We start from the raw sequence: 13,076 nt of genomic DNA, 5'->3' as shown, positions 1-13,076 counted from the left end.
GGAGATAAATGGTGTACAATGCAAGCCAAATCAATATTTTTTATATTGATGTTTCTGAAGTGATATTTGTCAGTAAAGGCTCGCATGAGGGACAAGAAGTAACTAGCCACAAGGAGGTTCATTTTGAGAAGTCAGATAACTAACTAGCTACTAGCTAGTTACCTTTTCCTCACGATTATAAAGCCAACAACATTTGTATAAAAACGGCATATTATTGACCTTAAAGGTTAGCTGTGTAAGACCAGTCGCTAGCTTATACAGGGTCAGTAATACATAGACAGTACATGGTTGCTCTATGTATGGAAACAGCTCAAATCATTTTGCAGGCAACATTGCTAAAAATGAATTAAATAAAATGAACCCCATGAAATGTTACATGTAATGCTTATCTCCTGTTGTCTAATTGTCTCCTTATTTTCTCACTGTACCTAAATGACAAGGGTTGGATTTGCACTAAACATTTGTATATGTCAGCACTTAAAAGGACTGTACAAAATCAGGTATTTGGTTTGCCTCCTTCAATATATAATAATATATATGCCATTTAGCAGACGCTTTTATCCAAAGCGACTTACAGTCATGTGTGCATACATTCTACATATGGGTGGTCCCGGGGATCGAACCCACTACCCTGGCGTTACAAGCGCCATGCTCTACCAACTGAGCTACAGAAGGACCACATTGTCTACCGGTATCATTTTAAATTGAGAACATATAGCTCAACATTTAAACAATTTGTGACTTCAGCTATTTTGTGCTTCAGATGACAGACACCCATAAGGCGTCATTGGCAACACATGCCATATGATAGGCTACAAAAATGGATTCAAATAGCTGATAAACTGAGAGAGAGAAAGACAATCAAACAAAACATATTGGATAACTTACGACTACACAAAAGGGAAATGTTCATTTGAGAATACAACACAGAAACACAGACCCTGAACCCCCTTCCCCTCTTTATTAAAGGATAATGACACGTAATTAATCAACACTGGCCCTAGTTCAATTTGAATACTAGTTTAACAATTAAAACAAGTTTAAACACTTCAAAGAATCAACACTTCATCCCTTCAAAATGTACAAATACTATAACTCATATGTAAAGATTAGATTAGTCTAAACAACAATAGATAATTGAGAAGTGCTCCACTGATCCCTGATCTACTGGGTGAGCAGACTTCTACTCCAGCCCATTAATAGCACGCTCATTAGATTTGATCAATTGAATCAGGAGTGTTATTGCGGGACTGAAACAGAACCCTGCACATAATCTCTCTGTCCTCCCCCAAAGTTACCTGCCTAGGCAATCTTCAAGATATTTTGTGCTGTAGCAAAGCGCAGCCAGAGGCCGAAAGGAGAAAGGTAAAAAAAAGTGTGTTTGGCACCGGAGCGGTTTAGAACGTGTTGTGACATTTGACTTCACCATTGTAATCCACTTTCAATTTCAATAAATAGAAATCGCAGACTGTCGGTCACACTTAATAACTAGTACTTGAAACTAGCATAGGCAACAACTACCAGGAAGGAAAACAGTGACACTCATAACAGCAACAGCAACCCTTTTACAGGTGTGTGGGGAGGAGGGTTCTTGAAATGTAACATCCCATTAAAATCTTGCCTCTACTTCAATAAGGTTTAATGGGGGTCGGCATCCAGTAAATGTTGGATTACAGCCACCAACTAGACTGGAGCATAACTCCCTTATACTTTGCTTGAAAAATACCCTACCATCTAACTCTACACTCATTAAAAACCTATCTAGTCCTACCTCAGGCCAACAGCCTGAAAGGATGGGACACAACCACTGAACACACCCTGTAACTCTTCTGATGTCAAATCTCATACACCAAAATACTTCTCTGCAGCTGCCACCACAACCTCTATTTTCCGAGCCTTACATTCCATCCATGTAGTACAGTTGATAACCATTGCTATGAACGGCAAAAGGCCAATCTTACTAAAGCATATATTTTTGCCAATCCCTGTACTGATACAGATCAACGACTCACACAGATCCTCTCAGGATCCCTCCCCCATCTTCCTCAACTTTCTTCACTGCCTCAGCATACAACCGCCTCTGCTCGACTCTAATCCTGGTAAGCACAACCTGTCTCTCTCGCACCAGACACTTCTGATCCCCAGCCCTACAGGCACCCCTAAAATAAACACATACCACTTCATTCCCCAATGCTACACATTCCTTTGTCTAATGCCCTTCTGCCCACTTCTCACACCTAGGAAAACTCCCTTCTACACACTGCTGCCACATGCCCATAAACTTGACACATTTAACAACGTAATGTGTTTGGCATACAAGCTCGTACGGGATAACTGAAATATCCTAACACCACTTTATCGGGCAGAGACTCAACATCAAAACTCAAAAGAACAGACAAAGAATATTTCCCTTCAGTTGGTCCACGTTCACATTTTCCGCTACCCCAGTAATCACTCCTTTCAATGGTGCCCTTTTCTTGAGAGCAAAATAAGTCACATCACCTCTGCCAATTCATTTGGCGCGAAAAGCGCCTGCTCCCTCTGACCAGCAAAAACACAAACCATTATCACAAGACCACTTCGGGTTACCTTCACCGATTCCACAGCACCTAACTCCGTTTTCACCCACCCTGAAACAAATGGATCAGCCAAAGGCAGGGGTCCACCTTCTCCAAACTTTTTACTCCCACCATCACATCTTTATCCTGACCATCGGTGTAAGCCTCGTGCTCCAAGGATTTCCCCAAACCTGCCACCTCTGATAATTCACCCTCACTCACTTCCGGTTCTCCTCCAAACCTTGATACAGCATGCAATTCGCTCTGTTTTACACTTTCTACCATTCTTCTTTGACAAACAATCTCTCTTTTTCAACCATTTTTTATTTAACCAGGTAAGTTGACTGAGAACACATTCTCATTTACAGTAACAACCTGGGGAATAGTTCTAGCGGAGATGAATGAACACATTGTAAGTTGGGGATGATTAGGTGACTGTGATGGTATGAGGGACAGATTGGGAATTTAGCCAGGACACCGGGGTAAACACCCCTACTCTTACAATAAGTGCCGCAGGATCTATAGTGACCACAGACAGTCAGGACACCCGTTTAACCTCCCATCCGAAAGACGGCGCCCTACACAGGGCAATGTCCCCAATCACTACCCTGGTGCATTGGGATATTTATTTTAAACCAGAGGAAAGGGTGCCTCCTACTAGACCTCCAACACCACTTCCAGCAGCATCTGGTCTCCCATCCAGGGACCAACCAGGACCAAACAGGACCAACCCTGCTTAGCTTCAGAAGAAAGCCAGCAGTGGGATGGTGCTTTACACCACTCAAGCTCACCCTCTTGCTCCCTCTCTCTCATTGACCTCATCTGCCTCTTTTTTCCCTCCACCCCACCTCCATATTCCAAGTATATGGTGTGACAGGCCCTCCCTGCTCTGTCTACTGGGTTTTGCTTTGATTACTGCCTACATGAGATTGGTGGACGGAGATGGGAGGGTCGTCACTGCTGATGAGGCACACCTGTGAAAGCTCAGCTGTGGCCTAAAGCCACTGTTTTCCCATTCAGCAAGATATTCCTCTCTCCATGGTTGTTTTGTTGTGGCTTTGGCAATTGACACCTAATTTACTGACCTTCATGCCTCATCTGATTATTGTTGTTTACTTTATTTCTGGAATCAATTCATTTTATCATTCCTTTACTCGGTGTGTGGTTTCCCATTGTTTGTTACAATCTTGAGCCAGGTTGTAACAATGTCTCCTTGTGATAATATTCTTCTATCATATATCTCCGTTCTTGCTCTCTCAAGGGATGCCATTGTACTCCGTCTTGCAAAATCCTGCCTCTGGGAGCCAAAGGACCATTCAAACATTTTTTGCAATACAAAAATCTCTAGACCTTCGAGGCATAACAACGATGTGGTTTGAGTTATGGCAATGGGAGAGTACTTTCATGTTGTCGGCATAGGCAGCACATCCAATAGACATGGGGATCTTCACAACTGGCTACATGATTATTGCAGCTGAATGGGTGTAACTTTTGTTGACAATTTCAATACCTTTTTGGAAACACAACATGAGGATGGGATCCACCCAAATCCTTTGGGATCCTTTCACAGCATTATAAGGCTGCATTGAAACAATGACATAAACCCAACTCAATGAATCCCTACCATTGGATCGCTGAGTCATAATGCTTTAGCAAATGTACATTATACCAAGGGCATTGGTAGACACAATGTAAGTCACCTAATGTATGTCCCTCTAACTTCCCTGAATGCCTCAGCTGATCCTACAGCTATTGTATGCAGTCATCATGTGTCTATGAACCAGATGTATGCTGTTAGCACTAAGGTGGTGTGTCCTAGTAGGAAGTCCACTGTGTGCAGGTCACCCTGCACTAACATAAATAACATGAGAATATCTACTTCGGATAAGCTTCCCAGTAAAGCAATGAAAACAAGCAAGCATCCCAGAAAAGTGCACAAAATATCCCACATTAACATATGTAGCTTAAGAAACAAAGTTCACGAAATTAACTCGCTAGTAAGAGATTACATTCATATTATATCTCTGAAACTCACTTAAACAATACCTTTGATACAGTGGTAGCAATAGAAGGTTATAACATTTACATTTACATTTAAGTCATTTAGCAGACGCTCTTATCCAGAGCGACTTACAAATTGGTGCATTCACCTTATGACATCCAGTGGAACAACCACTTTACAATAGTGCATCTAAATATTTTAAGGGGGGAGGGGGTGAGAAGGATTACTTTATCCTATCCTAGGTATTCCTTAAAGAGGTGGGGTTTCAGGTGTCTCCGGAAGGTGGTGATTGAACCCGCTGTCCTGGCGTCGTGAGGGAGTTTGTTCCACCATTGGGGAGCCAGAGCAGCGAACAGTTTTGACTGAGCTGAGCGGGAACTGTACTTCCTCAGTGGTAGGGAGGCGAGCAGGCCAGAGGTGGATGAACGCAGTGCCCTTATTTGGGTGTAGGGCCTGATCAGAGCCTGGAGGTACTGCTCACCCTCTTCCTCCCTCTCTCTCATTGACCTCAGGTGCCGTTCCCCTCACAGCTCCGTAGGCAAGCACCATGGTCTTGTAGCGGATGCGAGCTTCAACTGGAAGCCAGTGGAGAGAGCGGAGGATGGGGTGACGTGAGAGAACTTGGGAAGGTCTGAACACTAGACGGGCTTTTGCGTTCTGGATGAGTTGTACATGGGTTTAATGGACAGGCTGGGAGCCCAGCCAACAGCGAGTTGCAGTAATCCAGACGGGAGATGACAAGTGCCTGGATTAGGACCTGCGCCGCTTCCTGTGTGAGGCAGGGTCGTTTTCTGCGGATGTTGTAGAGCATGAACCTAAGGAACGGGCCACCGCCTTGATGTTAGTTGAGAACGACAGTTTGTTGTCCAGGATCACGCCATTTTAGGTTCTTAGCGCTCTGGGAGGAGGACACAATGGAGTTGTCAACCGTGATGGCGAGATCATGGAACGGGCAGTCCTTCCCCGGGAGGAAGAGCAGCTCCGTCTTGCCAAAGTTCAGCTTGAGGTGGTGATCCGTCATCCACACTGATATGTCTGCCAGACATGCAGAGATGCGATTCGCCACCTGGTCATCAGAAGGGGGAAAGGAGAAGATTAATTGTGTGTCGTCTGCATAGCAATGATAGGAGAGACCATGTGAGGTTATGACAGAGCCAAGTGACTTGGTGTATAGCGAGAATAGGAGAGGGCCTAGAACAGAGCCCTGGGGGACACCAGTGGTGAGAGCGCGTGGTGAGGAGACAGATTCTCGCCACGCCACCTGGTAGGAGCGACCTGTCAGGTAGGACGTACAATACCAAGCGTGGGCACGCGCCGGAGATGCCCAACTCGGAGAGGGTGGAGAGGAGGATCTGATGGTTCACAGTATCGAAGGCAGCCGATAGGTCTAGAAGGATGAGAGCAGAGGAGAGAGAGTTAGCTTTAGCGGTGCGAAGCGCCTCCGTGATACAGAGAAGAGCAGTCTCAGTTGAATGACTAGTCTTGAAACCTGACTGATTTGGATCAAGAAGGTCATTGAAAAAAGAGAGAGATAGCGGGAGAGCTGACCAAGGACGGCACGTTCAAGAGTTTTGGAGAGAAAAGAAAGAAGGGATACTGGTCTGTAGTTGTTGACATCGGAGGGATCGAGTGTACAATTTTTTCAGAAGGGGTGCAACTCTCGGTTATGAAGACAGAAAATACAGAAATGCAAGTGGTGGAGGTGTTGCTGTTAATATTCAGAAACGCATTCCTGTAAAAATTAGAGGATCTCATGTTAAATACTGTTGAAGTAATATCGCTACAGGTTCATCTGCCTCACCTATAGCCCATTCTTGTGGGGAGCTGCTATATTGTATTTTTATTTAACCTTTAACTAGGCAAGTTCGTTAAGATCAAATTATTATTTACAATGACGGCCTACCAAAAGGCAAAAGGCCTCCTGCGGGGATGGGGGCTGAGATTTAAAATAAATCAAATATAGGACAGGCTATAGACCAACAAGTGCTAACAGTCGGTATCTGGATAACATGTGAAATACTTGATAATGTACAGTACCAGTCAAAAGTGTGGACACACCTACTAAATGTAAAAATTTGAATAAAAGCGAACAAAGTTAATTTGAGTTGCCTCTTCGTTTAATTCTCCTGCCCCAACAAAAAAATTGTCATGTGAAAAAGTAGATTTTCAGCCTTAATATTCTAAGAGCTGATTTGGGCTTGGCCCTGGTTAATGGTTTGCGCAACATTGTAACCGATGTTTGAGTCCAATGCGTGGCTGTGTGCGAAGCATGCCAGTATCTCTAACATAATTAGAATGAGATTCACTTTCTATGATTCTCTCGCTCTCTCTGCTCTGATAGACATGAGCCTGCAACTCTCATCTCGCCAGCGTTGCACTTCATTTATTTCTTTATAGAATCATAGCTGCGCAAAGGGTTCTGGAAGAACTGCAGCACCCCTGGTAAATTGAAATACATTTGCCAAAGTCATAGAATTACTGCTGTCTGTCCAGAGATAAATGAAATCATTCAGAATAGCCTACTACACTAATTTAGCCACAGAGGATAAATAGCTTCTTTTTTTAAATAGCCTAGCTTTGGATTGTACCCCAATAACAAGGAATAGCCTACAGTCAGGAACATGTGGTAAATCTGTCAGTGAAAAAAACAGTAGGCAGACAAAACAGGCCTTTCGCAATACTTGAAATACAATCAAGAGAAAACACAGGTTGGAAAACAATGGCTCCTGCTATAAAGAGAAGGCTATGCTGTAGGCAACCAAAACATTTGATCAACTTCAAAATATTGTTTTACAAAAGAGAGAGGCTTTCGGGCAAGAGCGCATCGACAATCACCAGCGAGTGAGCTGTGCATCATTGAGTGAGCCAGTGAAACTGGAAAGCATTTTTAGGACTATAATTTCCTCCTCATATTGTAACCTACAATATGTCTCCCCACACACCTAGCTAGGCCTAGGATATTGATGGATTCAAGACAATGTCATTTTTATCATTTCTAAGTGTCAAAGCAGCCTGCCATTTAAATCATTGGTGCTGTATTAAAAAAGATTCTGCCTAAGTCTCCAGTCATCTAAAGTGACATAGAATTAAATTAAATGTGTTTATAAAAGGCCAAAATTCCCAGATCCTAGGCTGCTAAAAATGTTACCCATGTGTGCACCTTCTGTATGTGGCTCTACTCTACTGCTCTACGCAACCGCAAATGCGATGATATGCATGCTTTTTTCAATTTTAAAGGTGTTTTTTTTCTCACGCATTCCTCGGATATCTCCAGGTCACCTCCCTCTAGCGCTCACTTTTTGTTTCGGCACCTCCCAATTTACAAATTATGCACTGGGGGGTGAGGCACAAGTTACGCATGAACCTCTCTGGTACCAGTGGGATGGTAGCGTCCCACCTCGACAACAGCCAGTGAAATTGTAGGGCGCCAAATTCAAAACAACATAAATTTCATAATTAAAATTCCACAAACAAAGTATTATACACCATTTTAAAGAAACTTCTTGTAAATCCAACCACAGTGTCCGATTTCAAAAAGGCTTTCTACGGCGAAAGCACACCATGCGATTATATTAGGTCAGTGCCTAGTCACAGAAAACCATACAGCCATTTTCCAGCCAAGGAGAGGGCTCACAAAAGTCAGAAATAGCGATTACATTAATCACTCACCTTTGATGATCTTCATCTAGTGGCACTCTCAGGTCTCCATGTTAGACAATAAATGTTTGCTTTGTTCGATAATGTTCCTTTTTATGTCCAAGAACCTCCGTTTTGTTGGTGCGTTTAGTTCAGTAATCCAAAGGCACAAAGCGCGCTCTCAACATCCAGACGAAAAGTCAAAAAAGTACAATAAAAGTTTGTAGAAACATGTCAAACGATGTTTAAAATCAATCATCAGGTTGTTTTTGTCATAAATAATAAATAATATTTCAACCGGACAAAAGCTTCGTCAATAGAAAAGGAGAAACAAGAAATGCATGCTCCCGATCACACGCTGGACTCATCTCTGGAAATTTCCACTGTCCACTCATTGAAAGTGCTGCAGCTCCCTCATTTTCAGAGTTAAAGCCTGAAACAATGCCTAAAGACTGGCCACATGTAGAAGAAGCCATAGAGATCGTGAACTGGGTCCTAAGTCTTTGTATGGTGGATAGGCTTTCAATGGAAAAACAGCCTTTCAAAATAATAGTACTTCCTGGATGGATTTCCTCAGGTTTTCACCTGCCATATCAGTTCTTTTATACTCACAGGCATTATTTTAACGGTTTTGGAAACGTTCGAGTGTTTTCTATCCAACTATATGCATATCCTAGTTCCTGGGTCTGAGAAGCAGGCAGTTTAATTTGGGCATGATTTTCATCCAAAATTCCAAATGCTACCCTCTACCCTTGTCATGTTTTGTCATTGATTATCATGTCTTGTCCCTGTGCTTCCCCTTCTATTCGTTTCCCTCTGCTGGTCTTATTAGGTTCTTTCCCTCTTTCTATCCCTCTCTCTCCCCCTCCCTCTCTCACTCTCTCGCTCTCTCTTCTCTCTATCGTTCCGTTCCTGCTCCCAGCTGTTCCTATTCCCCTAATCAATCATTTAGTCTTCCCACACCTGTTCCCGATCCTTTTCCCTGATTAGAGTCCCTATTTCTCTCCTTGTTTTCCGTTCCTGCCCTGTCGGATCCTTGTCTATAATTCACCGTGCTGTGTCTATGTATTGCCCTGTCGTGTCGTGTTTCCCTCAGATGCTGCGTGGTGAGCAGGTGTCTGAGTCTGCTAGGTTCAAGTGCCTTCCCGAGGCAACCTGCAGTTCTTGATCAAGTCTCCAGTCTGTTCTCGTCTTTACGAGTAGTATTATGCCTTTTGTTTTGTAAAGTATCTTTACTGGATTAAAACTCTGTTTTCGCCAAGTCGCTTTTGGGTCCTCATTCACCTGCATAACAGAAGGATCCGACCAAGGAATGGACCCAGCGACTACAGATGCTCGTAACACTGCCGTCGAGATCCAAGGAGCCATGCTCGGCAGACACGAGCAGGAATTGTCTGCTGCTCGCCATGCCGTGGAGAACCTGGCCGCTCAGGTTTCCGACCTCTCTGGACAGTTCCAGAGTCTTCGTCTCGTGCCACCTGTTACTTCCTGGCCTGCCGAGCCTCCGGAACCTAGGGTTAATAACCCACCTTGCTACTCCGGGCAGCCCACGGAGTGCCGCTCCTTTCTCACCCAGTGTGATATTGTGTTCTCTCTCAACCCAACACATACTCTAGCGAGAGAGCTCGGGTTGCTTACGTCATTTCACTCCTTACTGGCCGGGCTCGAGAGTGGGGCACAGCTATCTGGGAGGCAAGGGCTGATTGTTCTAACAATTACCAGAACTTTAAAGAGGAGATGATTCGGGTTTTTGACCGTTCAGTTTTTGGTGGGGAGGCTTCTAGGGCCCTGGCTTCCCTATGCCAAGGTGATCGATCCATAACGGATTACTCTATAGAGTTTCGCACTCTTGCTGCCTCTAGTGACTGGAACGAGCCGGCGCTGCTCGCTCGTTTTCTGGAGGGACTCCACGCAGTGGTCAAAGATGAGATTCTCTCTCGGGAGGTTCCTTCCAGTGTGGACTCTTTGATTGCTCTCGCCATCCGCATAGAACGACGGGTAGATCTTCGTCACCAAGCTCGTGGAAGAGAGCTCGCGTCAACGGTGTTTCCCTGCTCCGCATCGCAACCATCTCCCTCCTCTGGCTCAGAGACTGAGCCCATGCAGCTGGGAGGTATTCGCATCTCGACCAAGGAGAGGGAACGGAGGATCACCAACCGCCTGTGCCTCTATTGCGGATTTGATGGACATTTTGTCAATTCATGTCCAGTAAAGGCCAGAGCTCATCAGTAAGCGGAGGGCTACTGGTGAGCGCTACTACTCAGGTCTCTTCATCTAGATCCTGTACTACTATGTCGGTCCATCTACGCTGGACCGGTTCGGGTGCTACATGCAGTGCCTTGATTGACTCTGGGGCTGAGGGTTGTTTCATGGACGAAGCATGGGCTCGGAAACATGACATTCCTTTCAGACAGTTAGACAAGCCTACGCCCATGTTTGCCTTAGATGGTAGTCATCTTCCCAGTATCAGATTTGAGACACTACCTTTAACTCTCACAGTATCTGGTAACCACAGTGAGACTATTTCTTTTTTGATTTTTCGTTCACCTTTTACACCTGTTGTTTTGGGTCATCCCTGGCTAGTATGTCATAATCCTTCTATTAATTGGTCTAGTAATTCTATCCTATCCTGGAACGTTTCTTGTCATGTGAAGTGTTTAATGTCTGCCATCCCTCCCATTTCTTCTGTCCCCACTTCTCAGGAGGAACCTGGCGATTTGACAGGAGTGCCGGAGGAATATCATGATCTGCGCACGGTCTTCAGTCGGTCCCGAGCCAACTCCCTTCCTCCTCACCGGTCGTATGATTGTAGTATTGATCTCCTTCCGGGGACCACTCCTCCTCGGGGTAGACTATACTCTCTGTCGGCTCCCGAACGTAAGGCTCTCGAGGATTATTTATCTGTGTCTCTTGACGCCGGTACCATAGTGCCTTCTTCCTCTCCGGCCGGGCGGGGTTCTTTTTGTTAAGAAGAAGGACGGTACTCTGCGCCCTGCGTGGATTATCGAGGGCTGAATGACATAACGGTTAAGAATCGTTATCCGCTTCCCCTTATGTCATCAGCCTTCGAGATTCTGCAGGGAGCCAGGTGCTTTACTAAGTTGGACCTTCGTAACGCTTACCATCTCGTGCGCATCAGAGAGGGGGACGAGTGGAAAACAGCGTTTAACACTCCGTTAGGGCATTTTGAGTACCGGGTTCTGCCGTTTGGTCTCGCCAATGCGCCAGCTGTTTTTCAGGCATTAGTTAATGATGTTCTGAGAGACATGCTGAACATCTTTGTTTTTGTCTATCTTGACGATATCCTGATTTTTTCACCGTCACTCGAGATTCATGTTCAGCACGTTCGACGTGTTCTACAGCGCCTTTTAGAGAATTGTCTCTACGTAAAGGCTGAGAAGTGCTCTTTTCATGTCTCCTCCGTTACTTTTCTCGGTTCCGTTATTTCCGCTGAAGGCATTCAGATGGATTCCGCTAAGGTCCAAGCTGTCAGTGATTGGCCCGTTCCAAGGTCACGTGTCGAGTTGCAGCGCTTTTTAGGTTTCGCTAATTTCTATCGGCATTTCATTCGTAATTTCGGTCAAGTTGCTGCCCCTCTCACAGCTCTTACTTCTGTCAAGACGTGTTTTAAGTGGTCCGGTTCCGCCCAGGGAGCTTTTGATCTTCTAAAAGAACGTTTTACGTCCGCTCCTATCCTCGTTACTCCTGACGTCACTAGACAATTCATTGTCGAGGTTGACGCTTCAGAGGTAGGCGTGGGAGCCATTCTATCCCAGCGCTTCCAGTCTGACGATAAGGTTCATCCTTGCGCTTATTTTTCTCATCGCCTGTCGCCATCTGAGCGCAACTATGATGTGGGTAACCGTGAACTGCTCGCCATCCGCTTAGCCCTAGGCGAATGGCGACAGTGGTTGGAGGGGCGACCGTTCCTTTTGTCGTTTGGACAGACCATAAGAACCTTGAGTACATCCGTTCTGCCAAACGACTTAATGCCCGTCAAGCTCGTTGGGCGTTGTTTTTCGCTCGTTTCGAGTTTGTGATTTCTTACCGTCCGGGTAGCAAAAACACCAAGCCTGATGCCTTATCCCGTCTGTTTAGTTCTTCTGTGGCTTCTACTGATCCCGAGGGATTCTTCCTTATGGGCGTGTTGTCGGGTTAACAGTCTGGGGAATTGAAAGACAGGTTAAGCAAGCACTCACGCACACTGCGTCGCCGCGCGCTTGTCCTAGTAACCTCCTTTTCGTTCCTGTTTCCACTCGTCTGGCTGTTCTTCAGTGGGCTCACTCTGCCAAGTTAGCTGGTCATCCCGGTGTTCGAGGCACTCTTGCGTCTATTCGCCAGCGCTTTTGGTGGCCGACTCAGGAGCGTGACACGCGCCGTTTCGTGGCTGCTTGTTCGGACTGCGCGCAGACTAAGTCGGGTAACTCTCCTCCTGCCGGTCGTCTCAGACCGCTCCCATTCCTTCTCGACCATGGTCTCACATCGCCCTAGACTTCATTACCGGTCTGCCTTTGTCTGCGGGGAAGACTGTGATTCTTACGGTTGTCGATAGGTTCTCTAAGGCGGCACATTTCATTCCCCTCGCTAAACTTCCTTCCGCTAAGGAGACGGCACAAATCATCATCGAGAATGTGTTCAGAATTCATGGCCTCCCGTTAGACGCCGTTTCAGACAGAGGCCCGCAATTCACGTCACAGTTTTGGAGGGAGTTCTGTCGTTTGATTGGTGCGTCCGTCAGTCTCTCTTCCGGGTTTCATCCCCAGTCTAACGGTCAAGCAGAGAGGGCCAATCAGACGATTGGTTGCATACTACGCAGCCTTTCTTTCAGAAACCCTGCGTCTTGGGCAGAACAGCTCCCCTGGGCAGAATACGCTCACAAC

The sequence above is a fragment of the Oncorhynchus gorbuscha genome, unplaced genomic scaffold, assembly GCF_021184085.1.
Source record: "Oncorhynchus gorbuscha isolate QuinsamMale2020 ecotype Even-year unplaced genomic scaffold, OgorEven_v1.0 Un_scaffold_2127, whole genome shotgun sequence".
Taxonomy (NCBI): domain Eukaryota; kingdom Metazoa; phylum Chordata; class Actinopteri; order Salmoniformes; family Salmonidae; genus Oncorhynchus; species Oncorhynchus gorbuscha.
The sequence above is the reverse complement of the archived record's forward strand: the minus strand, read 5'-3'. Positions refer to the sequence as shown.